This window comes from Heterodontus francisci, chromosome 35 (assembly GCF_036365525.1).
Source record: "Heterodontus francisci isolate sHetFra1 chromosome 35, sHetFra1.hap1, whole genome shotgun sequence".
In the NCBI taxonomy this organism is placed as follows: domain Eukaryota; kingdom Metazoa; phylum Chordata; class Chondrichthyes; order Heterodontiformes; family Heterodontidae; genus Heterodontus; species Heterodontus francisci.
The window spans coordinates 22,599,219-22,622,764 of record NC_090405.1 but is presented as its reverse complement, the minus strand read 5'-3'; the positions used below and the strand labels follow the sequence as shown (position 1 = coordinate 22,622,764).

The following is a 23,546-nucleotide window of genomic DNA, read 5'->3' as shown; positions in this document are numbered from 1 at the left end:
CACACAGTATCTGTCAGTTTCTTGTCTAGGACTGTTGGTTTCACTCTGTCCCTGGCATTTGCTGGTTTGTTCGTGTGGGGTTTACACTGTACCTGTCTGTTTCTCATATGTGAGTGTTGGTTTCACTTTGTATAGAATCATAGATCACAGAATACTTACAGCACAAAAGGAGGGATTCAGCTCATCGTGCTTGTGCTGCCTCTCTGCACAAGCAACTCAGCTCATGCCACATCCTCATGTATTCCATGAAAACCTGATTTTTTTTTCCCTTCAGATAATTATCATATATCCTTTTGAAAGCTATGGTTGAATCTTCCTCCGTCACACTCTCAGGCAGTACATATCAGATCTTAACCATTTGCTGCATAAAAAAGGTTTTTCCTCATGTTGCCTTTGGTTCTTTTCCCATTCACCTTAAATCGGTGGCCTCTGCTTACTCAGCCATGAGTAATATTTCCCATTGCTTTCTCAGCACTGATGAATTGTGAGGTGGGAGACAGCCAGAAGTCCCACTGAGCTGCACTGACTCCCAGCTGAAAAAGAAATGAGGTAACGTTCAATCTTTCACAGCGAGATGCTGCAGAGAGTTAAGAGTCCCGAATGAAAGAGAGCATTTCTCATACTGTTGTTGAATTTCATTTCAAACACTCCTTGTACTCTCTGCTAATGAAGCCTAAAAAATGGAAAAACTAAATGGCGCTCAAACTCACAACCCTGAGATTAAAAGTCCCATGATCGACAGACTGAACTGAATATGTCACTTCTACTGTACCTCTGTTTGGATGGATGCAACTGTATGCTCCAATGCAAGGGCAGTTTTCAAATCCTCCCATGGGTCCATACGTCAGACTAAGTTCCATGTTGTAAACTCAAGCAAAGGAAATCTGCTCACTTCCAAAACTATCAGCAAATTGAAGCTGATTACGATCAACATCATCAGAGGTCAGAACTACCTGGTGAAAGAAGACACCCTGAAGAAGAATCCACAATTATTCAAAGGCATCGACAAAGTGAAAAACAAGAAAATCGATGAGTTAATCCAAGCTAAACAGAAACACTGAAGAATTCCATTCCAGACCAGAACACAATTAGAGGCATTTTTTGTATTCAAAGCTGGGCATTAGTATTTAATAGTTGATATATAATTTTGAATATATTTGAATTTCTTTATTCATTTGGCACTGCTGAACATGAAGCAGTCTTAAATCATTTAATTTTTTTTTGTAAAATCTGACTTACCAGATTAAAATATTAGATCAAGGGAGAAATTTCAAAGATTACTGGACCAGTAATCCAGAGGCCTGGACTCAAGATCCAGTGACAGCCAGGACGTCAAGGCGGGAAACACTCTGCACTAGTCTGCAGTGAGTGATTCCATCGAAGGTAGAGCACAATCTCTTTAATATAAGAATGTATATTTTATAATAATTAATCACTCAAGACCTTCCTGGTCTCTGCATCTCAGCTGCTCTCTGGATAAACTTGCAGAAAGTATTTCAACCTGTAAAGCAGGAGTCTAGGGAATGTATAATGATATTTTCTCGCCTTCGGGCAATATTTTAATCAATACAGTGTGGGACAACCTGTCTGGGCACAACTCCATGACTTTCTCTTTAACTAGTGACCTCACAATCACTAACTTCTATGGTAACAATCTTCAGCTCATCACCTCCGGTACGTAGCTCTAATCTTAATGTACATTTAAACAACCTTTCAAGTCCAGTTACAGTTTTTGTTGCCTTACCTGCACAAGCTTAAAAAGTGAAAAACGGAAGCAAGTTTAACTGAACATTCTGGTGGTCAGTTCGGGCACGGGAAAAAAATGAAAGGACTCGGACCAGGCCGGATGTGGTGCTGTCAGGCTTGGGTCGGGTTTCATTTGCTGACCCGAGCAGGCCTTTAGTTACTGTTGCAACCTTATATTCCCACTTGACAATCTGTATATTTTGTTCATTTCAATTTTGTCGACAAGCTCTTTGAATCCAGTTCCCCAGTCCTCAAGCAGGCTCAGTTTGGAAATCGATTCCGCTTTCTGGAAGGCTGAAAGCAATCGATGACCTTAAACTAAAAATGGCAACAGAGAAGGGCTCGTCTGGGATTTGAACCCAGGACCTCTCACATATTAATCACTTATATACCCAAAGCAAGAATCATACCCCTGGACCAACGAGCCACCGTTGGCATGGTTTTTATTCGCTCCTGTGGAATTTCACTGGCACCCACAGCCGATCATGCATTTTTTTCAGATCAAAACAATATCCTACAAAGCTGAAATAAAAACAGAAAGTGCTGGAAATACTCAGCACCTCTGACAGCATCTGTGGAGAGAGAAACAGAGTTAACATTTCAGGGTTTTCACCTTTTGTTTGAGCCATCTTTTCAGACTGCTTCTGTCCATCCAATCTCACTTTTTACTCTATCCACATTCTAAGGGTGGTGCAGTGGTGAGCACTGCAGCTTCACAACTTCAATGACCCTGGTTCAGTTCTGTATACTGCCTGTGTGGAGTTTGCAAGTTGTTTATGTGGGCTTCCACAAGGTACTCTGGTTTCCTCCCACAACGAAAGACTTGTGGGTTGATAGATAAATTGACTGTTGTAAATTGGCCCCAGGGTAGGTGATAGGAGAAATGTGGGGATGTGGTAGGGAATTCTGGGTTAACATAGGATTAGTATAAATGGGTGGTTGATGGTCAGTGCAGACTCAGTGGGCCAAAGGGCCTATATCAGTGCTGTATATCTCTCTAACCATTCTCTAAGCAAATGCATTTTTCATGAATTCCTCATTTCTTTTATTAACGACAATTTTATATTTCCGGCCCTTGCTTCATACGATACCACAAGTGGAATCATGTTTCCATCAACCCGATCAAACCCCTTCACTATTTCCTCATATTGCAATGTTTCTTTAACCCTGACAGACTGTGGAGTTTCTGCTGCTTGATTGCAGTTCTTGCTTCCCGCCAGTAGATGTCACCTCACTCCAATATTGTGAAGTTTACAAATCTGAGAGAGACACAACAGGAAATAATTGTTGACATTATAGTGAATGTGTTGGATTTAGAAATACTAGGAGTGGAGACGAGTTATTATTGAATTTGTCAAACAAAACATATGTTATAATGTTGTGTTAAATCTGTCACTCTGTTGTCTTGATTCTGAGAGTGACATAGACTCATCGAGTCATTGGGTCATTTGTGGTATGGAAGGAGGCCATTTGCCCCATCGAGTACAGGCCAGCTCTCCATGGAGCGATCCAGTCAGTCCCACTCGTCTGCTCGATCCCCCTAGCCCTGTAAATTTATTTCCTTCAAATGCCCATCGAAATTCCTTTTGTAACCAACGATTGTCTCCACTTCCTCCGCCCTCGGGGGCAGCGAGTTACAGATCATTACCAATCACTGTGTAAAAAAGCTCTTCCGCACATTCCCCCTGCATCTCTTGTCCAAAACCTTCAATCTGAATCCCCTAGTCCTTGTACCAATAGTTAATGGGAACAATTTTTCCTGGCCAACTTATCTAAAACTGTCAGAGCCTTCGACACCTCTATCAATTCTCCCCTCAATCTCCTTTGATACAGGCAGAAAAAACCCTGTTTTTCTAACCTAACCTTGAAACTAAAACCCTCCATCCCTGGAACTATTCTGGTAAATATCCTCTGCATCCTCTCAAGAATCCGCACATCCTTTCTAAAGATTGGTGAGCAGATCTGAATGCAACACTCCAATTGGGGCCTAACCAGAGTTCAGCATAACAACCCTGCTTATGTACTCAATGTCTCTATTTATAAAGCCCAAGATCCCACATGCTTTGCTAACCACTCTCGCAATATGTCTTGCCAACTTCAAAGAATGATGGACATGTACTCCAGGCCCCTCTATTCCAGCACACTCTTCAGAACTGTAGCATTGAGTATATATTGCCTCTCCCTATTCCTTCTGCTAAAATGCATCGCCTCACACTTGTCACTATTAAATTCCATCTGCCACCTGTCTGCCCATCCTACTAGCCGATAACTATCCTGTTTCAGGCAGTTCATATCATCCTCACTGTTAGCCACTCCTCCAAGTTTGGTGTCATCGGCATATTTTGAGATTCTACTCGATATTCCAAGATCCAAGTCATTAATCTGTAGCAAAAAAAAGCAATGGTTCTAGCACTGACCCTTGGGGAACACCACTGTCGACTATCCTCCGGTCTGACCAAGAACCATTTCATATGACTCGCTGTTTTCTGTCCTTAAAACAATTTCCTATCCAAATGGACACTGACCCTCCTAATCCATGAACCTCAATTTTGTTAACCACCCTTTTATGTGGTACTTTATAAAATGCTTTTGTAAAATCCATATAAACAACATCCACTGCATTCCCTTCATCAACTTTCTCAGATAGTTTATCAAAAAATGCAGTTAGATTCATCAAGCATGAACTTCCATTTATAAATCCATGCCCACTCTCCTTAATTAACTCAAACCTCTCCAAATAACTTGATTTTTTCCCTGACCTGTTGGTCTTGTGCTTATAGCAAGCTCAGCACAGAGCATGTATTTGGCAATGTGACTGTCATTCATTTGGCCCAGTCAACAGAGCCGCCTCTGACTCAAGAGGGCAAACATGCTGTGGATCCCTGCACGCTGGTGTACTTCCTCATTCGGCACTCTGTCCTGCCAGGAGATGTCCAATATCCATCTGAGGCAGTGGAGGTGGAAGCTGTTCAGCTGCTTTTCTTGGCTTGTATAAGTTGTTGATGATTCTCTACTATAAAGGAGGGTGCTGAGAACACAAGCCTGGTACACGTGGAGCTTTGTATTTACGGTCAGTTTGCTGTCGGTTCACACCCGTCTTCTCAACTTTGACATGACAGCTGCAGCATTGGCAATCCTGGTGCTGATTTCAGCATCAAGGGACAGATTGCTGGTGATTGTTGATCCAAGGTATGTGAAGCTGTTGACAACCTCCAAAGTGATGTTGTCAATGTTGATGGAAAGTGGAGTCTCTACGTCCAAGTCTCTACGTCCAAGTGGAGTCTTGCCAAGATGAACAGCTTGTCGTCAGCTCTGATATACAGGTGAACACCCCCATCTGAGTCACTGAAAGTGTACAATAGCAGCATGGAGACGAATACACCAATTATAAAGGATGTGATAAATAGACAGTTAGAAAATAATGATATGATTGGGCAGAGTCAACATAGATTTATGAAAAGGAAAACAGGTTTGAAAAAACCCGTTGAGTTTTTTGAGGATGTTACCTGGAGAACAGATAAAGGAGAACCAGTGGATGCTTTGGTAATGTCCCACACAGGAGGTGAGTAAACAAAATTAGAGCACATAGGATTGGAGATAATATACTGGTATGGATTGAGAATTGGTTAACAGACCGAAAACAGAGAGCAGGAATAACGGGTCCTCCTCAGGATGGCAGGCTGTTACTATTGGGGTACTGCAAGGATCAGTGTTGGAGCCACAGCTGTTAACAACCAAAATAAATGATTTGGATGCAGGGATTAAATGTAATATTTCCAAGTTTGCAGATGACACAAAGCTAGGTGAAGTGTGAGCTGTGAGAAGGATGCAGAGAGGCTTCCAGGGAACCTGGAGAGGCTAAGTGAATGGGAAAGAACATGGCAGATGGAATATAATGTGAGTAAGTGTGAAGTTCTCCACTTTGGTGGAATAAACAGAAAGACAGAGTATTTCTTAAATGGTGAGAGGTTGGGAAGTGTTGATGTCCAAAGGGACCTGGGTGTCCTTGTTCATGAGACACTAAAAGCTCTTGTGCAGGTGCAGCAATCAATTAGGAAGGCAAATGGTATGTTGGCCTTCACACGAGGGGTCATGAGTACAGGAGTAAAGATGTCTTGTTGCAATTGTATAGAGCCTTGGTGAAACCGCGCTGGAGTATTGTGTATAGTTTGGTCTCCTCATCTAAGGAAGGATATACTTGCCATAGAGGGAGTGAAACAGAGGGTCACCAGACTAATCCCTGGGATGGTGGGACTGAAACTGGGCCTGTATTCCTTAAAGTTTCGAAGAATGAGAGGTGATCTCATTGAAACTGATAAAATTCTTATAGGGCGTGACAGTGTGGATGTAGATAGGATGTTTGCCCTGGTTGGTGAGTCTAAAATCAGGGGACCAAGTCTCAGAATAAGGAGTAGGCCATTTAAAACTGAGATCGAGTTGAATTTCTACACTCAGACGGTGGTGAATCATTGGAATTCTCTACCCCAGAGAGCTGTGGCATTCAATCATTGAGCATGTTCAAGACAGAAATTGTTAGAAATCTTGATACTCATGACATCAAGGGATATGGGGAGAGCACGGGAAAGGGGCGTTGAGGTAGATGATCAGCCATGATCGAATTGAATGGCAGAAAAGGCTCGACGGGCTGAATGGCCTACTCCTATGTTCCTCTGTTCCTAAGAGAGTTGGCGCCAGCACGCAGCCTTGCTTTACCCCACTGCTGATCTTGAAAGTGTCTGATGTTGCTCCATTGTAACTGATGGAACTGTGCATGTTCTCGTGGAAAGAAGAGATGATGCCCAAGAGTTCAGGAGGGCAGCCGAGTTTCCATCGCAGTTTGAAGAGTCCGTCTCTGCTGACAAGATCAAAGGCCTTGGTGATGTTTATCAAAATATGTGCGGCTCTGTGGCGCAATGGATAGCGTGTTGGACTTCTAAATAATGATAACGAAGGCATTCAAAAGTTGTGGGTTCAAATCCCACCAGAGTCAGATTTTGGACCAGAGACAGAAGAGCACGACGGAACAGAAAGTTAACAAGTGTGTCAAAAGCACCGACTCAGAGACAGAGTGAGAGAGAGAGGAGCACAGCAGGAGCAGAGCTGGGGTAAAAAAATCAAGGAGTGACATTACAATGGAGAGTGAGAGCAGGGGAACAGAGAGCCGCTGGGGTGAGTTCACAGGATTTGGTTCTTGCTTCGGTGCGGTGGAAGGAGCTGTTTGGTGAGGATCTGTTGAGCTGTGACATCACAGGCAAGCAGGTAGTTGATTGGTTTGGAAAAAGCTGCATGTTTGATGAGTATCTGGTAAGTGATTGAGGTCCATTTTAGTCCTAATGTTTAAAATAGTAAACAAACTAGTGGTAAGCTTAATAAAATATACAACAAAATAAACAATTGAATAAAATAATTAAGTAGTTAATTGAAACACGTTAAGGATGACAGGACAGGTGATGTGTCACAGCTGCAGCATGTGGGAGCTCCTGGATGCCAGTGTGATCCAGGGCAAACACGTCTGCAGTAAGTGTTTAGTTTCTGCGGCAAAACACCTTTGACCACCGGTCCATCAGGTAGTGGTCTGCACGGAATGTCCTCAAGGGCCTACGGGAAAAGGAGATGGTGGATCCTGTCGGATGGTTCCCCGAGCAGACCGTCAAAGTCATTTGGCGGAATGCCTCATCACCAGAACTTTCAAACAAGCACCAAGACGTAGCTTGGCTGGTGGTGAGACGGGCCCTTCCCGTCAGATCCTTCCTGCACACCCGAAGTCTCGCCCCCTCCGCACAGTGCCCCCGCGTTGGCTGTGGTGGGGAAGAGACGGTCGCCCACCTCCTCCTGGAATGTGTCTTTGCAAAGCAGGTGTGGAAAGAGATGCAGTGGTTTTTGTCGAGGTTCATCCCAAGCAGCTCTGTAACACAGGAGTCTGTGCTCTCAGGGCTGTTCCCAGGGACGCACACCGAGACAAACATCAACTGCTGCTGGAGGACTATCAATTCGGTGAAAGACGCCCTTTGGTCTGCCCGAAACTTGCTGGTCTTCCAGCGCAAAGTGTTGTCCACCACCGAATGTTGCAGACTGGCACATTCCAAGGTCCAGGACTACGTGCTGAGGGACGCACTAAAGCTTGGAGCAGCCACAGCAAAGGCTCAATGGGGAAAGACCACAGTGTAAGGTCCCCCCACCAAGCTGAACTGAGGGGCTGGATCCATGGGAAATCCCTCGAACTGTATCGTTGATATTTTCTTTTGCTGTAAATGTAAAACTGTAATTGGCATGACAATAGTGAAATGGAAGGGTTGTGAAGAAACTCATGATAGGAGAGAAGGAAACTGATCTCCCTTGCAATGTTTGTATTTTTTGGTGCTGTTTGAAACTGTTTGGCAATGTCATTTTTGCAGATTTTTATGAATAAAGTATATTTTGAAAATAAAAAATGTGTTTGCGGCTCAAAGAGTGAGAAAAAAGGAATGTAGTGGTAGTAGGGGACAGTATAGTAAGGTGGATTAACACTGTTCTCTGCAGCAAAGAGCAAGAGTCCAGACGGCTGTGTTGCCTGCCGGTGCCAGGATTCAGGACGTCTGCACAGGGCTGGAGCGAAACATACAATGGGAGGGGGAGTGTCCAGTCGTCGTGGTCCATGTCGGTACCAGCGACATAGGCAGGACAAGGATAGAGGTTCTGCAAAGTCAGTATGAGGAACTAGGCACCAAATTAAGAAGCAGAACCTCAAAGGTAATCATCTCTGGATTATTACCTGAGCCATGTGCAAATTGGCAAAGGACAAATAAGATTAGAGAAAGTAATGTGCGGCTGAAAGACTGGTGTGGTAGTAGTGGGTTCTGGTTCGTGGGGCATTGGCACCAGTACTGGGGAAAGAGGTGGCTGTACCGTTGGGACGGTCTACACCTGAACCGTGCTGGTGCCGGTGTTCTCGCGAGCCACATAACGAGGGACGTAGAGACGGTTTTAAACTGAATAGTGGGGGCAAGGGATCAAATTTGGGAAGATATGGTGAATCAAGGAGGAGAGGCAAGGCAAGAGAGAAAGGTATAAATATGGGAAATGATAAACAGACTGTGACAGGAAGGGACAGAATGTACAAATCTAAGAGTAAATCAACAGATAAGGCTAGAGGTTACAAAAATAATAAAAGGACAAAACTAAGTGCTCTGTATCTGAATGCATGGAGCTTTCGAAACAAAACAGATGAACAGAGAGCACAAATAGAATAAATAAGTACGATCTGATAGTCATTACAGAGACATGGCTGCAGGGCGACAGAGATTGGGATGTGAATATTGGAGGTGACATGGCATTTAGGAAGGACAGGAAGCTTGGAAAAGGTGGTGGGGTAACTCTGTTAATTAATGATGGTATTAGCGCAATAGAGAGGGATGACCTAAGTTCAGGAGATCACGATGTAGAGTTGAGATGAGAAATAATACAGGCAAGAAGTCACTTGTGGGAGTGGTGTACAGGCCACCTAACATTAACCACACTGTAGGATGGGGTATAAAAAAAGAAATAATGGCAGCTTGTCAGAAAGGTACAGCAATAATTATGGGGGATTTTGATCTCCATATAGACTGGAAATTCTGATGGGCAGAGGTAGCCTAGATGAGGAGTACATAGAATGTTTTTGGGATAATTTCTTGGAAAAATAAGTTCTGGAGCCAACCTGAGAGCAGACTATACTAGACCTGGCATTGTGCAACGAGATAGGATTAATTAATGACCTCATAGTTAAGGTGCCCCTCGGTAGTAGCGATCATAATATGATTGAATTTTACATTCAGTTTGAGGGAGAGAAGAGTGGGTCCCAAACGAGTATTTTAAACTTAAATAAGGGCAATTATAAGGGCATGAAAGCAGAGCTAGCTAAAGTGAACTGGCAAATTAGGTTAAGGGATAAGTCAATAGAGATGCAGTGGCAGACATTTAAGGAAAATTTCAGAATACACAGAATAGATACATTTCAACGAGAAAGAAAAATTCCAAAGGTGGGACTCACCATCCATGGTTCACGAAAACAGTTAAAGATACTATCAAACTTAAAGAAAAAGCCTATAATTGTGCAAAGATGGGAGGCAGGTCAGAAGATTGGACAGAATATAAAAAACAGCAAAGAATGACTAAAAGATTGATAAGGAAGGTAAAATTAGAGTACGAGAGAAAGCTAGCGAGAAATATAAAGACAACTAGTAAGAGTTTCGATAGATATTTTAAAAAGAAAAGAGTTAACAAAGTGAGTGTTGGTCCTATGGAAAATGTGTCTGGGGAATTAATAATGGATAATTAAGAGATGGCAGATGAATTGAACAGATACTTTGGATTGGTCTTCACTATTGAGGATACAAATAACATCCCAGTATTAGCTGTAAGTCAGGAAATGGAAGGGAGGGAGGAACTCAAGAAAATTACAATCACCAGTGAAGTGGTACGAAACAAATTGTTGGAGCTGCGGGCTGACAAGTCGCCAGGTCCTGAATTGGCTAGTGAGATAGTTGATGCGCTGGTTTTAATTTTCCAAAATTCCCTCGCTTCGGGAAGGTTCTGTTAGATTGGAAAGTAGCGAATGTAATTCATTTATTCAAAAAGGGAGGGAGACAGAAAGCAGGAAACGACAGGCCAGTTAGCTTAACATCTGTCTCAGGGAAAATGTTAGGAGCGATTACTGAAGATGTTATAGCAGGGCATTTAGAAAAAATAAAGGTATTCAGGCAGAGTCAACATGGTTTTGTGAAAGGGAAATCATGTTTAACCAATTTATTGGAGTTCTTTGAGGGAGTTACATGTGCTGTGGATAAAGGGGAACCGGTGGATGTATTGTACTTCGATTTCCAGAAGGATAAGGTGACATATCAAAGGTTATTGCAGAAAATAAAAGCTCATGGTGTCAGGGGTAACATATTGGCATGGATAGAGGATTGGCTCGCTGACAGGAAACAGAGAGTCAGCATAAATGGGTCATTTTCTAGTTGGCAAGAAGTAATGAGTGGTCCACAGGGATCTGTGCTGGGGCCTCAACCTTCTACAATTCTCGAAATGACTTTGATGAAGGGACCAAAAGTATGGTTGCTAAATTTGCTGATCACAAAGATAGGTAGGAAAGTAGGTTGTGAAGAGGACATAAGGGGGTTACAAAGGGATATAGATAGGTTAAGTGACTGGGCAAAGACCTGGCAAATGGAGTATAATGTGGGAAAGTAGGAAATTGTCCACTTTGGCAGGAAGAATAAAAAAGCATATTATCTAAATGGTGAGAGATTGCAGAGATCTGAGATGCAGAGGGATCTGGGTGTCCTAGTGCACGAATCGCAAAAGGTTAGTCTGCAGGTACAGCACGTAATTAGGAAAGCTAATAGAATGTTATCATTTATCGCCAGGGGAATTGAATACAATAGTAGGGAGGTTATGCTTCAGCTATATAGGGCATTGGTGAGACCTCTTCTGCAATACTGAGTACAGTACTGGTCTCCTTATTTATGGAAGGATGTAAATACATTGGAGGTAGTACAGAGAAGGTTTACTAGACTAATACATGGAATGGGTGGGCTGTCTTACGAGGAAAGATTGGACAGGCTAGGTTCGTATCCACTAGAGTTTAGAAGAGAAAGAGGCGACATGATTGAAACATACAAGATCCTGAGGGGTTTTGACAGGGTGGATGTGGAAAGGATGTTTCCCCTTGTGGGAGAATCTAGAGCTAGGGGTCACTGTTTAAAAATAAGGGGTCACCCATTTAAGACAGAGATGAGGAGCAATTTTCCCCTCAGAGCGTGAGTCTTTGGAATTTTCTTCCTCAAAAGGCGGTGGAAGCAGAGTCTTTGAATATTTTTAAGGGAGAGATGGATGGATTCTTTATCTGCAAGGGGGTGAAAGGTTATCGGAGGTAGATGGAAATGTGGAGTAATCAGTTCAGCCATGAGCTTATTGAATGGTGAAGCAGGCTCGAAGGGACGAGTGGCCCACTCCTGCTCCTAATTCGTATGTTCATATGTAAAGACAATGTAGAGTGGTCTGTACTGTTCACAGTACTTCTCCTGTAACTGCCGAAGTGAGACAATCATGTCGACTGTCGATCTACCAGCTCTGAAGCTGCACTGAGACTCAGGATAGATGTGTGATGCCAGGGTCTGCAATCTGGTCAGAGCAATGCGAGCAAAGACCTTCCCCACAATACTTAGCAAGGAGATGCCTCGCTAATTGCTGCAGTCACTGCGATTCCCCCTTATTGTTGTACAAGGTGACAATGTTTGCATCACGCATGTTTTGAGGTGCAGATCTTTCCTTCCAACAGAGACACAGAAGTTCATGGAGATGCTGCAGTAGAGCCGCTTTTCCACTTTTGATGATTCCAGGTGGAATACCATCATTTCCCGGGGATTTACCACTGGCAAGATGGTCAATGGCTTTGTTGAGCTCCACTATGGTGGGGTCACTGTCCAGCTCCTCCATGACAGGGAAGTCTGGAATGGCACTGAGAGCCACTTCAATGACAATATTCTCCGTTATGTAGAGTTTAAGGTAATGCTCCACTCACCTTTCCATCTTCTTGTTAACAGATGATTCCACTTTGACACCGCACTGAGACCTTGAGCATTGTTGTCTGAAAGAGCCTGATCGAGGATGTTGAGGAACTCCTGGGTCCTTTCTGGATCAGTGGTTCGTCAAGTGTTGATCTGAGGACGACGTTCTTCTTGGATGGATGAAGCTTCCTTGGCTGAAGCCTGACCTTGTTACACACCAGGGAGTGGTCAGTGTCACAGTCAGCGCTGTGATAGCTGTGAGTGATGAGGACACTGCTGAGGGTGGTATGTCTGGTGATGATAAGGTCTAGCTGGTGCCAGTGGTGTGATCTCAGATGTCTCCAGGACAACTTGTAGCACAGCTTGACCTGGAAGTAGCTGTTCATCACACAGAATCCATGGTGACAGCATAGCTCCAGCAACCTCTGTCCATTTTCATTCATCTTGCCAATCCCCTGGTGCTCTATGCTCGTTGGCCAAGCTGTAGTCAGTACCCAAGCTTGCATTGAAGTCTCCTAGAAGGTACAGTCCCTCAGTGCTGGGAATTCTACTGATGGCAGTATCAAGTGTCACATAGAATTGATCCTTGACATCTGGGGTGGAGGTGAGTGTCGGGACATAGATGCACATGAGATTAACTGGGCCCACACTTGTTGACAAGTGAAGAGTAAGAAGTCTCTCTGAGCCTACTGTGGGTGGTTCACTCATCTCAAGTGGCGTGTTTTTTACTGTGAAAACCACTCCATGCTCACGAGTTGCCTCTTGGGCTTTCCCCTGCCAGAAGAAGGTGTAGTGTTTCTCTTTGAGGGATCCACTTTGAACGAGTCTAGTTTCTTGCAACACAGCAATGTCCACATTGAGCCTTGTGAGTTCTTTGTCCATCAAAGCTGTCTTGTGTGTGTCATCAACCTGCAGAAGGGTGTCAGTAAGGCCAGGACACATGGTCCTCACATTCCAGCTTGCGATGCGAAGGACTGGTGTCTTCTTTGTTGAGCTTGTTTTTCTTGGTGCATTGATTATCGATCCGCCTGTTGAGAGATGACTCTCTAAGCTCCAAGCACCCATTGAAGCAAGCAGGTTGTGGCAGGACAGCACCTAACTGATTGGGGGCTGCCCAGCTTGGAGTGGGTGGTAGCTATCCAATGAGATGCGATGATCTCTTCAACTGTCAGAAGTAACCCCTGGTGCTCATACTCTGCACCAATTGAGTGAGAGCTTATAATCGGTAACCGTTTCTTCCCGTGTTGTGCTAATGTTTAAGCACAAATAGTGTCCTCTACACGGCACGTTAGTACTGAACACAAAATGGCTCCTTTGGTCATGTGTTAATTATAAAATGGCTTTCTTGACCTTGTTAGGTATTACAATGGATACATTATAAAAATGGTCAAATTAAACTAAGATCGAACTACCCAAGCTTACCTGCATCCTCCAGTCCTCTGGCAACATTCCCATATTCAAGGAGGATTGAAAGATTGTGGTTCGAGTCTCTGATATTTCCACCCTTACTTCCCTCAGCAACCCAGGATGCAGCCCATTCAAACTGGGTGACTTTTCTACTGTGAGAGCTGCCAACCTTGTAATTGTCTCCTCTTTATCTATTTTCATCCTGTCCAATTTCTTCATTTCCTCCTCCTTTACTGTGACATTTGCAGCATCCGCTTATTTTGTGATACTTAATTAGTACCTCAGCCACACCCTCTGCCTCCACAGGATCTCCTAATTGACCCACCCTTTCATTGACTGTCCATATGTTGGTAAAAGACTTCAGTGTTCCCAGTTATGTGACCTGCTAATCTTTTCTCATACATTCTCTTGCTGATCTCATTTCCTTTTTCAGCTCTCCTCTGTACTTTCTATATTCTGCTTGTTTCTCCTGCATATAAATCCTCACATGATTTCGATATTAATGATTTTTGAACTATTTTGTTGAAGGATTGAGTTTTGTAAATTTCTCCCTAGCTCCCCTCATGGTCAGGCAGAAAGTTTAACTGCTGTGTTTTCAAACAGCAACAGCTTTATTTGAAAAGCCATTGGGACAGGATTCCGGGTTTTAATCCAGTCACAAATCTGGTTCTGATGTCTTGTGGCTCCAGCTGTCACATGACCTGTCAGAGGATGACCTCATAATTGACCCAGTCATGGAGCTGTGGGTTGATGTTTAAATTGTTGCAAAATAATTTTCCAGAAGGACAATCAAAATGAATCGATATATAAAAGGTAGATTTTGTGAATTTGTGCTCCCAGTGGAAATCCCTGCAGAGTCTGCTGGTTTTCATATCCCCAACTCCCCACAGGAAGCTCTGTGTCGGAATCTGTATTCATTATATCAATATTATACAGAATCATTTCATGGGAGACCCCAGTGTGAATTGTAGACAGGTGGGTCAGTTTTAACTTTCAAATTAACACAGAAACAAAATACTGCAGATGCTGGAAATCTGAAATAAAAACAGAAAATGCTGGAAATACTCAGCAGGTCTGGCAGCATCTGTGGAGAGAGAAACAGAGTTAACGTTTGTGGTCTGTGACCTTTCATCAGAACATGGCTGAAATTGTCTGAGGGCCAAGTGGCCTCTTTCTGTGCCTTAAACTTTCTATGAGTCTAAGATTCTATGAGATTCTGGAATCAATTTCAGGGTCGACGACATTGCACTCTGTAAGGATAGGAAGATAGAGATTATTAAGTACAGTGCAAGAATATAGATGCTTTTACATTATTTTAATCAAAATTGATTTAAACTTTGTGTTCACGAATCCTATCTTTTGATCACAATGACACTGATAACAATGGAAAAAGCAAGACTTGCATTTCACGACCACAGGACATTGCAAAGCCTTTTATAGCCAATGAAGGACTTTCCAAGTGTAGTCACTGTAGTCATGTAGGAAACATGGTGGCCAATGTGCGCACAGCAAGCTCCCAGAAACAACAATGTGATAAAAACGAGATAATCTGTTTTTAAGTGATGTTGATTCAGGGTTAAACAATGACCAGCACCCCAGAAATAATTCTCCTTCTATTCTCTGAAATAGTGCCATGGTACCTTTAACATCCACCTGAGAGGGCAGAGGGATCCTCAGTTTTCTGTTTCACCTGAAAAACAGCATTTCTGATAGTGCAGCACTGCCTTAGTACTGTACTGGAGTGTCAGCCATTTTTAAAGGGCTGTTAGTCCTACTGGAAAATATTTAAAGGAAGATTAAATGAAATGAAATAAATACATTGCTTTTGCCTCTCTCCCATCCCCCCAATAACAGTTAAATTAATTATTTGCCCTTTCCCTCCCAAAACCTACCTTTACCATCTGACCTTCCGCCCAAAACTGCACAAACTGTAAACTATAACTCTTCCCACCATCCCCTACACCCATGACATTAATATGACTCCGTCCCCCCACCCCCACACTGAGAAACTTACCTTCTCTCCCCTCCCCACCAGTGTTGCACCTCATTTGCCCGGATGGGGCTCCGAAGGCACGGCAGTGCCAGCCACTGGGCTGAAGATCGCAGCGGGATATCAGGAAGTGATGGGATAATAATTAATGCAGGTTTGTGGTCCCGTTGCCGAGCGGTGGGGGTCCCCCACAAGGCCTTGCCGTCGCCGGCAATATTGAGCCAGGCCCTGCCGGCGTTGAGGTCCGTGGCGGGCCTCATCCGGGGCCATCTTCAGGCGGCTCCCACCCCACCCCCACCACAGATCTTGACGTCGAGGGATCTAGAGAATCCAGCCCATTGTTTCTGTCAATCTCAACTCCACAAGGATTTGTCTGTTAATTGTAGAAAAATTAAAGCTCAATAACCTTTTGATAAAAGGGGATTCAAATCCATTTCCAAACAAATGATAGTTCTCATTGTATCTAGAACATGTTTTCTTACATACAAACATACCAATTAGGAGCAGGAGTAGACCACTCGGCCCCTCGAGTCTGCTCCACCATTCAATAAGATCATGACTGATCTGATTGCAACCTCAACTCCACATTCCCACCTGCCCCCGATAACCTTTCACCCCCTTGTTTATCAAGAATCTATCTGCCTCTGTCTTAAAATATTTCAGAATTTCTGTCGTCCAGCAACTCTCACTTTTCACCTGAGAAATGTATTTCCACACTTTGGATATCCTGTACTTCATTAATGTTTTTTCTCTCTCGGGATCTCCCTTTAATTATATTCACCGCTGGTATTTTACTGCCACACACTGACTGAAAGTGTCCCATCTTTCTGCAGGAAAAACACTCAGCTTCTTTGGCGAGGCAGTTTTCCCACTTGTGTCTCTCTCGGCCACACCTACTGCAATTGGTTGCAGCTACCACTAGATGCTCTTCCCGTCTTTCTTGTCTTTTACCACTAATTTTTCCTTTTGCTTTCTGAACAAATTCAATTGAGTCTGCAACTCTCGAGATCAGACTCTCCCTGTCCCCTCGGACAACGGATTGGTTAAACTTTCTAACCTCTGTTTGTCTGCTCAATTGAAACTCTTTCGTTAATGTGAGATCAGCCCTGGACTGTAGATGATCTGAAAGGGTGTTGTCTAATACCCCGAACATAATCCTGTCTCCATTCAGCTCTTCTCTTAAGTTGCTGTATTCACAATCCTCCGTGAGATTGTACAAGTCATTGATAAATTAATGAATACTCTCCCCTTTCTGTTTTGTACGCTTATTAAATTCAAAGTGATTCCTGACAATGCAGCAGCCAGTCGACGTCATCAGAGCGCTCCAAGCTGCGCACATGCACAAACAGTCTCCTGCGCTCTGAGATGCTGCGCATGCTCAGCCTACGTCTTCCAGGACTAACTGGCGCATGCGCGGGAAAACTCTCTACCTCCTCTCAGCCACTCACTCCAGGCCGCTCACTGCCCGCTCCTCACTACCCCGCTCCCCCGCCCTCCGTCCGCTTGCTACCCCCCCACCCCCGCACTGCCCTCTCTCCGTCCACTCACGCCCCGCTTCCCCCCCACGTCCCTCCAGACACTAGCTCTAAGCCATGCTGCTTCCCTCCTCTCGGCCTCTCGCTCCAACATTCGATCATTCTTCACCGCACCACCCGATAAAGCAAGGCGAGCCTCGAGGGGTGATGGGGCAATGTTGGAGCGAGTGGCCGAGAGGAGGGAAGCGGCAGAGCCCATAGCCTGGAGTGTGAGCGGCCAGAGAGCAGGATGGGGGTGGTGGTGGGTGAAGCGGGGAGTGAGCAGTCAGAGAGTGGGATGGGGGGAAACGGGGAATGATCGTCCGGAGAATGGGATGGCACTGTTTAGAGGGGATTTGAGGAAAAAATGTTTCACCTCGAGGGTGGTTGGAATCTGGAACACATTGCCTGAAGGAGTGGTAGAGGCAGGAACCCTCACAACATTTAAGAAGTATCTAGATGAGCACTCAAAACACCACAGAATACAAGGCTACGGCCACGTGCTGGAAAATGGAATGAGAATAGATAGGTACTTGATGGCCGGCACGGACATGATGGCCGAAGGGCCTGTTTCTGTGCTGTATAACTCTACGACTCTATGAAACCTCACTGAATTACAGAGGGTGTGCAGCACTGTCAGAGGTGCTGTCCTTCTAATGAGACTTCAAACAGCGCAACGTTCTCCGAGTATCAACCAAAACGTGTCCTTTGTGTAGATATTTTTTTTTAGAGATACAGCAATGAAACAGGCCCTTCGGCCCACCGAGTCTGTGCCGACCATCAACCACCCATTTATACTAATCCTACACTAATCCCATATTCCTACCACATCCCATCATTTCCCTACCACCTACCTATACTAGGGGCAATTTATAATGGCCAATTTACCTACCAACCTGCAAGCCTTTTGGCTTGTGGGAGGAAACCGGAGCACCCAGAGAAAACCCATGCAGACACAGGGAGAACTTGCAAACTCCACACAGGCAGTACCCAGAATTGAACCCGGGTGGCTGGAGCTGTGAGGCTACAGTGCACGCCACTGTGCCACTGTGCCATATTTGCTTATGAAATGACAGTCACTGCTCCGAAAGTAATTCACTTTCGGTGAACTAAGATGACTTGGTACTGTATAACTGGCGAATGCGCAAGAGGGAGCGGGGGACTGTTGAGGGTGGGATGGAGGCGGCGATGGCAACCTTTGAGGGGATTTTTCGGTCGAAGTTGTTTTCTGTGATAAATTGAGTAGCTCCATCTTTAATCCTGGCAGCTGCCTGAATGTCACAGACAGTGACGTTTCAGTGGAAGAGGCTGCATTTGCGCATGTGCTAGTACAGCGTCACCTGGTGGTTGCGTTGTCAGCAAATGCAGCGTTTTAACTTTGGCTCCACGATGACATTTTTTTCCTCAATTAAAATAGGTCTTGAGTGCCTTAATAACTTCTTCACACGTAGCCTTCTGTTCTTCATGAGGATGTTGCCTGCACACTCCCTCCATTGCAGACAATAGCGTACTGACCTGCTCCATGTCTGGCTTCTGCACGAGACCCGATGCAGGACAATACCTTGCAAAGTTCTGGAAACATCTCGGCCACTCCTCGGCTTGGTTCAGTCCAGTGACCTTTTCAAAGGTACAGGCAAAGATTTCTCCATCTTCGCTTTGGTTTACTGCGGCCCCCATATAATATTCTGATATCTGTCAAGGCTTAGTACACAATTTATAAGAATCTGACGGTTAAAATAACCTGAGTTTACTCTGCACATCTTGCATTGAAGGTTTCATCGACAACTCTCCATGAGGTGCTGTACAGATTATATTACATCACTTCCTGTGATGATGCACATAGTCTATTTATATAATCTGCCCAGTAACAACCCAATGTCCACTCTTATATTATTGTACAGATGTGAGAAAAGCTGAGGATGGGAATGGAACGTCTGAATGAAGATTTCATGATGCTGATGATGGAAATGAGGCTGATCTGTTACCCATTCCACAATCCCTCTTTATTTCTGTGCATGTTTCTCGATGCTGTTTCAACCAAATTGAAAAAGAATCACAAATCCTCCTCTGGAGCCTCAGGTGTCCATTAACAAAAGGCATGGTGGCCAAGTGGTAAGGCGTCAGTCTTGTAAACTGAAGATCACAGGTTCAATCCCCGTACATGCCTCATGATTAGTTTCTCACTTTAAATGTGATGTTTCCAGAAAAGATGTGTGTTGCATTTGTTTTGGCCATCTGGAAATCAGTGTGATGTTGCACTTTGTCCTGGACACTGGGAAGAACATGAGGAGTAGCCACATGGTCCCTTGAGCCTTCTCTGCCATTGACAGAGTGAAAATATCTGAGGTCCAAGCACTGAACCTTAATACTGTGCATTTGCTTGATATTTAACAGAGCTATTCTATTAATCCCACATCCCACACTCCTGTCCTTTCCCCCATTGCCCTGTTATATTTTCCATGTCAGGTATATATCCAATTCCATTTAGAGTTAACATTGAATCTGCTTCCACTGACCTTTCAGGATTGCATTCCAGACCAGAACAACACACTGCTGAAAAAACAACTTCCTCATCACAGTTCGAATTCTTTTGTCAATTACTTTAAATGTGTTTCCTCTGGTTACTGACCCTTCTGTCACTGGCAACACTTTCTCCTTCTTCACTCTATCAAAACTCTTCAGGATTTGCATTTCCTGCTGCCTTTGCTGATATAACAAAGCTGAGCACACATCACCAAAAGGAATATGATTGGCTCTGAATCACATTTATCCTTCCTGTCAATCTGATGTGGACCTTGTATTTTCCCGGAACCAAACAATCTGAGCAGCAAGTGTGGGTTCCAGTGATTCCCACCGCTCTGAGAGAGAGAGGATGTGATAATGAGCCAGATAGAAGAAAGGAGTGAGATAGAGAGTAAAATAGCCCTGGTCTGTTTCTACTAACCCCCGGCCCCCTACTTAAAATGGCATCATTTTCTCCTGCCTCTCCACATTCTAATCCATTGATTAATGCAATCCTTTCATCTGGAACATAGAACATAGAACAGTACAGCACAGTACAGGCCCGTCGGCCCACGATGTTGTGCCGAACCTTTAACCTACTCTAAGATCAAACTACCTACATACCCTTCATTCTACTATCATCCATGTACCTATCCAAGAGTCGCTTAAATGTCCCTAATGTATCTGCTTCTACTACCACCGCTGGCAGTGCATTCCACGCACCCACCACTCTCTGTGTAAAGAACCTACCTCTGACATCTCCCCGAAACCTTCCTCCATCACCTTAAAATTATGGCCCCTGGTGATAGCCCTTTCTGCCCTGGGAAAAAGTCTCTGGCTATCCACTCTATCTATGCCTCTCATCATCTTGTACCCCTCTATCAAGTCACCTCTCATCCTTCTTCGTTCCAATGAGAAAAGCCCTAGCACCCTCAACCTTTCTTCGTAAAACATACCCTCCAGTCCAGGCAGCATCCTGGTAAATCTCCTCTGCACCTTCTCTAAAGCTTCCACATTCTTCCTATAATGAGGCGACCAGAACTGAACACAATATTCCAAGTGTGGTCTAACCAGGGCTTTATAGAGCTGCAGCATAACCTCGCGGCTCTTAAACTCAATCCCCCTGTTAATGAAAGCCAACACACCATATGCCTTCTTAACAACCCTATCAACTTGGGTGGCAACTTTGAGCGATCTATGGACATGGACCCCAAGATCCCTCTGTTCCTCCACACTACCAAGCATCCTGTCTTTAAGCCTGTATTCTGCATTCAAATTCGACCTTCCAAAATGAATCACTTCACACTTTTCCAGGTTGAACTCCATCTGTCCCTTTAATTCCTGTTTCCTAATCCATTAATGTTTCACAATGTACTGAACTGTCCCAATCCATTGATATAACTCAGTCTATAGAATTTCCCAATCCACTGATATTTTCCTGTCCATTGACTTTCCCAATCCATTAATGGTTCCTGACCATTGACATTCCCAATCCATTTATATTGCCTGTGATTTCAAAGCAACTGTGGAATACAAATAGTATCAGTATTATCAGATACATCGAGACGAGGTGCAATAGCCAAGTGGACAGATGTTGGGTTTATAAAGAAAAAAGCACTGGCTCGATATTTGTCCAGTCTATCACTGGATCTGAACTCTCAACCTACTGTTTTTCTGTGGGTCTGCTGACTTGTATATGTGAAGAACCATTGGATGTTTCTCAATCCTCTGACTTTTCTCATTCTTGTGCCATATTTGTTCCTTTGGGTTCACCAGTGAAGAAAATTATTCCCTATTACATTTGGTGAAGACTTTAATAACCTCACATCCTTGTGTCTCACCATCTCAGGTCAAACTCCCTACAGAAACTTTAAACATTTAACTATTCTGCTGGAAACATTTTCAAGAGCGCAGCCATTCCTTCATTACGCTTCCTTCTTTGACATGTGATTGACAAATATGTGTGTAATGGAGAGAGAGAGAGTGAAAAAAAAGAGAGAGAGAGAGTGCGATAGAAAGTTAGAGGACCAGCTAAAGACAGATAGAGAGAGAGAGGCAGAGAGAGGTAAAGCGATAGACAGAGAGAGAGAGAGAGAGAAGGAGAGAGAGTCATTGAGTCATGGAGTCACTACAGTACAGTAAGTCATTTTGCCCATCAAGCCCATGTAAATCAATCTATTCAGTCCCATTCCCCCGCTCTATCCCCATCGCCCTGTAAGTTATCTAAACCTGTCATATTTATTATAATCTTGTACATGTCTATCAAATCTCCTCTCAATCTCCTTTGCTCCAAGGAGAACAACCCCAGCTTCTCCAACCTAACCTTACAGCTAAAATCCCTCATGTCTGGAACCATTCTGATAAATCTCCTCCACCCTCTCAAGGACACTCACATCCCTCCAAACGTGTGTTGACTAGAACTGGATGCAATTCTCTGGTTGTGGCCCAACTAGAGATTTATACAGGTTCAGCATAACTTCCCTACTTTTGTACTCAGTACCTCTAGATGGCTTGGCCATGTGAGCCGCATGGAAGATGGCAGGATCCCCAAAGACACATTGTACAGCGAGCTCGCCACTGGTATCAGACCCACCGGCCGTCCATGTCTCCGTTATAAAGACGTCTGCAAACGCGACATGAAATCGTGTGACATTGATCACAAGTCGTGGGAGTCAGTTGCCAGCATTCGCCAGAGCTGGCGGGCAGCCATAAAGACAGGGCTAAATTGTGGCGAGTCGAAGAGACTTAGTAGTTGGCAGGAAAAAAGACAGAGGCGCAAGGGGAGAGCCAACTGTGCAACAGCCCCAACAAACAAATTTCTCTGCAGCACCTGTGGAAGAGCCTGTCACTCCAGAATTGGCCTTTATAGCCAGTCCAGGCGCTGCTTCACAAACCACTGACCACCTCCAGGCGCGTATCCATTGTCTCTCGAGATAAGGAGGCCCAAAAGAAGAAGAAAAGAAGACATCTATTTATGAAGCCCAAGATCCCATATGCTTTGCTAACTACTTTCTCAATGTGTCCTGCCACCTTCAAAGAACTATGCATATGAATCCCCAGGATTTTATTCCTAAAAATATGCTTTCTTCATATAAATCTGTAAAAAATGCATTATACAACAGTTCAAAACAGCACCAAGTTGACATTCCAAAAAGTGCAAAGGAAATCAGTTTTCTTCAATACAGGAGTGAGTTGCCTCACAACCCTTCCACTCCATTTTACCTGACATGGACATTTTACAGCAAACCCATATCTGGTGTATACAGCACGAGGGGTTTCCAATGGGTCCAGCTGCCCAGTTCACTATGGCGGGGGGACCTTACACAGTGGTCTTTCCCCATTGAGCCTTTGCAGTGGCTACCCCAAGCTTTAGTGCGTCCCTCAGCACGTAGTCCTGGACCTTGGAATGTGCCAGTCTGCAAAACTCGGTCGTGGACAACTCTTTGTGCTGCAAGACCAGCAGATTTCGGGCAGACCAAAGAGTGTCTATCACCAAATTGATGGTCCTCCAGCAGCAGTTAATGTTTATCTCGGTGTGCATCCCTGGGAACAGCCCGTAGAGCACAGACTCCTGTGTTACAGAGCTGCTTGGGATGAACCTCGACAAAAACCACTGCATCTCTTTCCACACCTGCTTTGCAAAGACACATTCCAGGAGGAGGTGGGCAACTGTCTCTTCCCCACCGCAGCCACCTCGAGGGCCGCGTGTGGAGGGGGCGAGACTTCGGGCATGCAGGAAGGATCTGACAGGAAGGGCTCTTCTTACCACCAGCCAAGCTACATCTTGGTGCTTGTTTGATAGTTCTGGTGATGAGGCATTCTGCCAAATGACTTTGGCAGTCTGCTCGGGGAACCATCCGA

General features: G+C 44.4%; 2 non-coding genes across 2 annotated transcripts; both read left to right on the top strand.

The window, feature by feature from the left end:
- The first annotated feature begins 6,645 nt into the window (after positions 1 to 6,645).
- On the top strand, positions 6,646 to 6,736 carry trnar-ucu (transfer RNA arginine (anticodon UCU)). Its single transcript is given in 2 exon segments — positions 6,646 to 6,682; positions 6,701 to 6,736. It is a non-coding gene; the product is annotated as a tRNA-Arg (tRNA).
- Positions 6,737 to 19,278: 12,542 nt separating this feature from the next.
- trnat-ugu (transfer RNA threonine (anticodon UGU)) lies at positions 19,279 to 19,350 on the top strand. The gene has a single exon. It is a non-coding gene; the product is annotated as a tRNA-Thr (tRNA).
- The last annotated feature ends 4,196 nt before the right edge of the window (positions 19,351 to 23,546 follow it).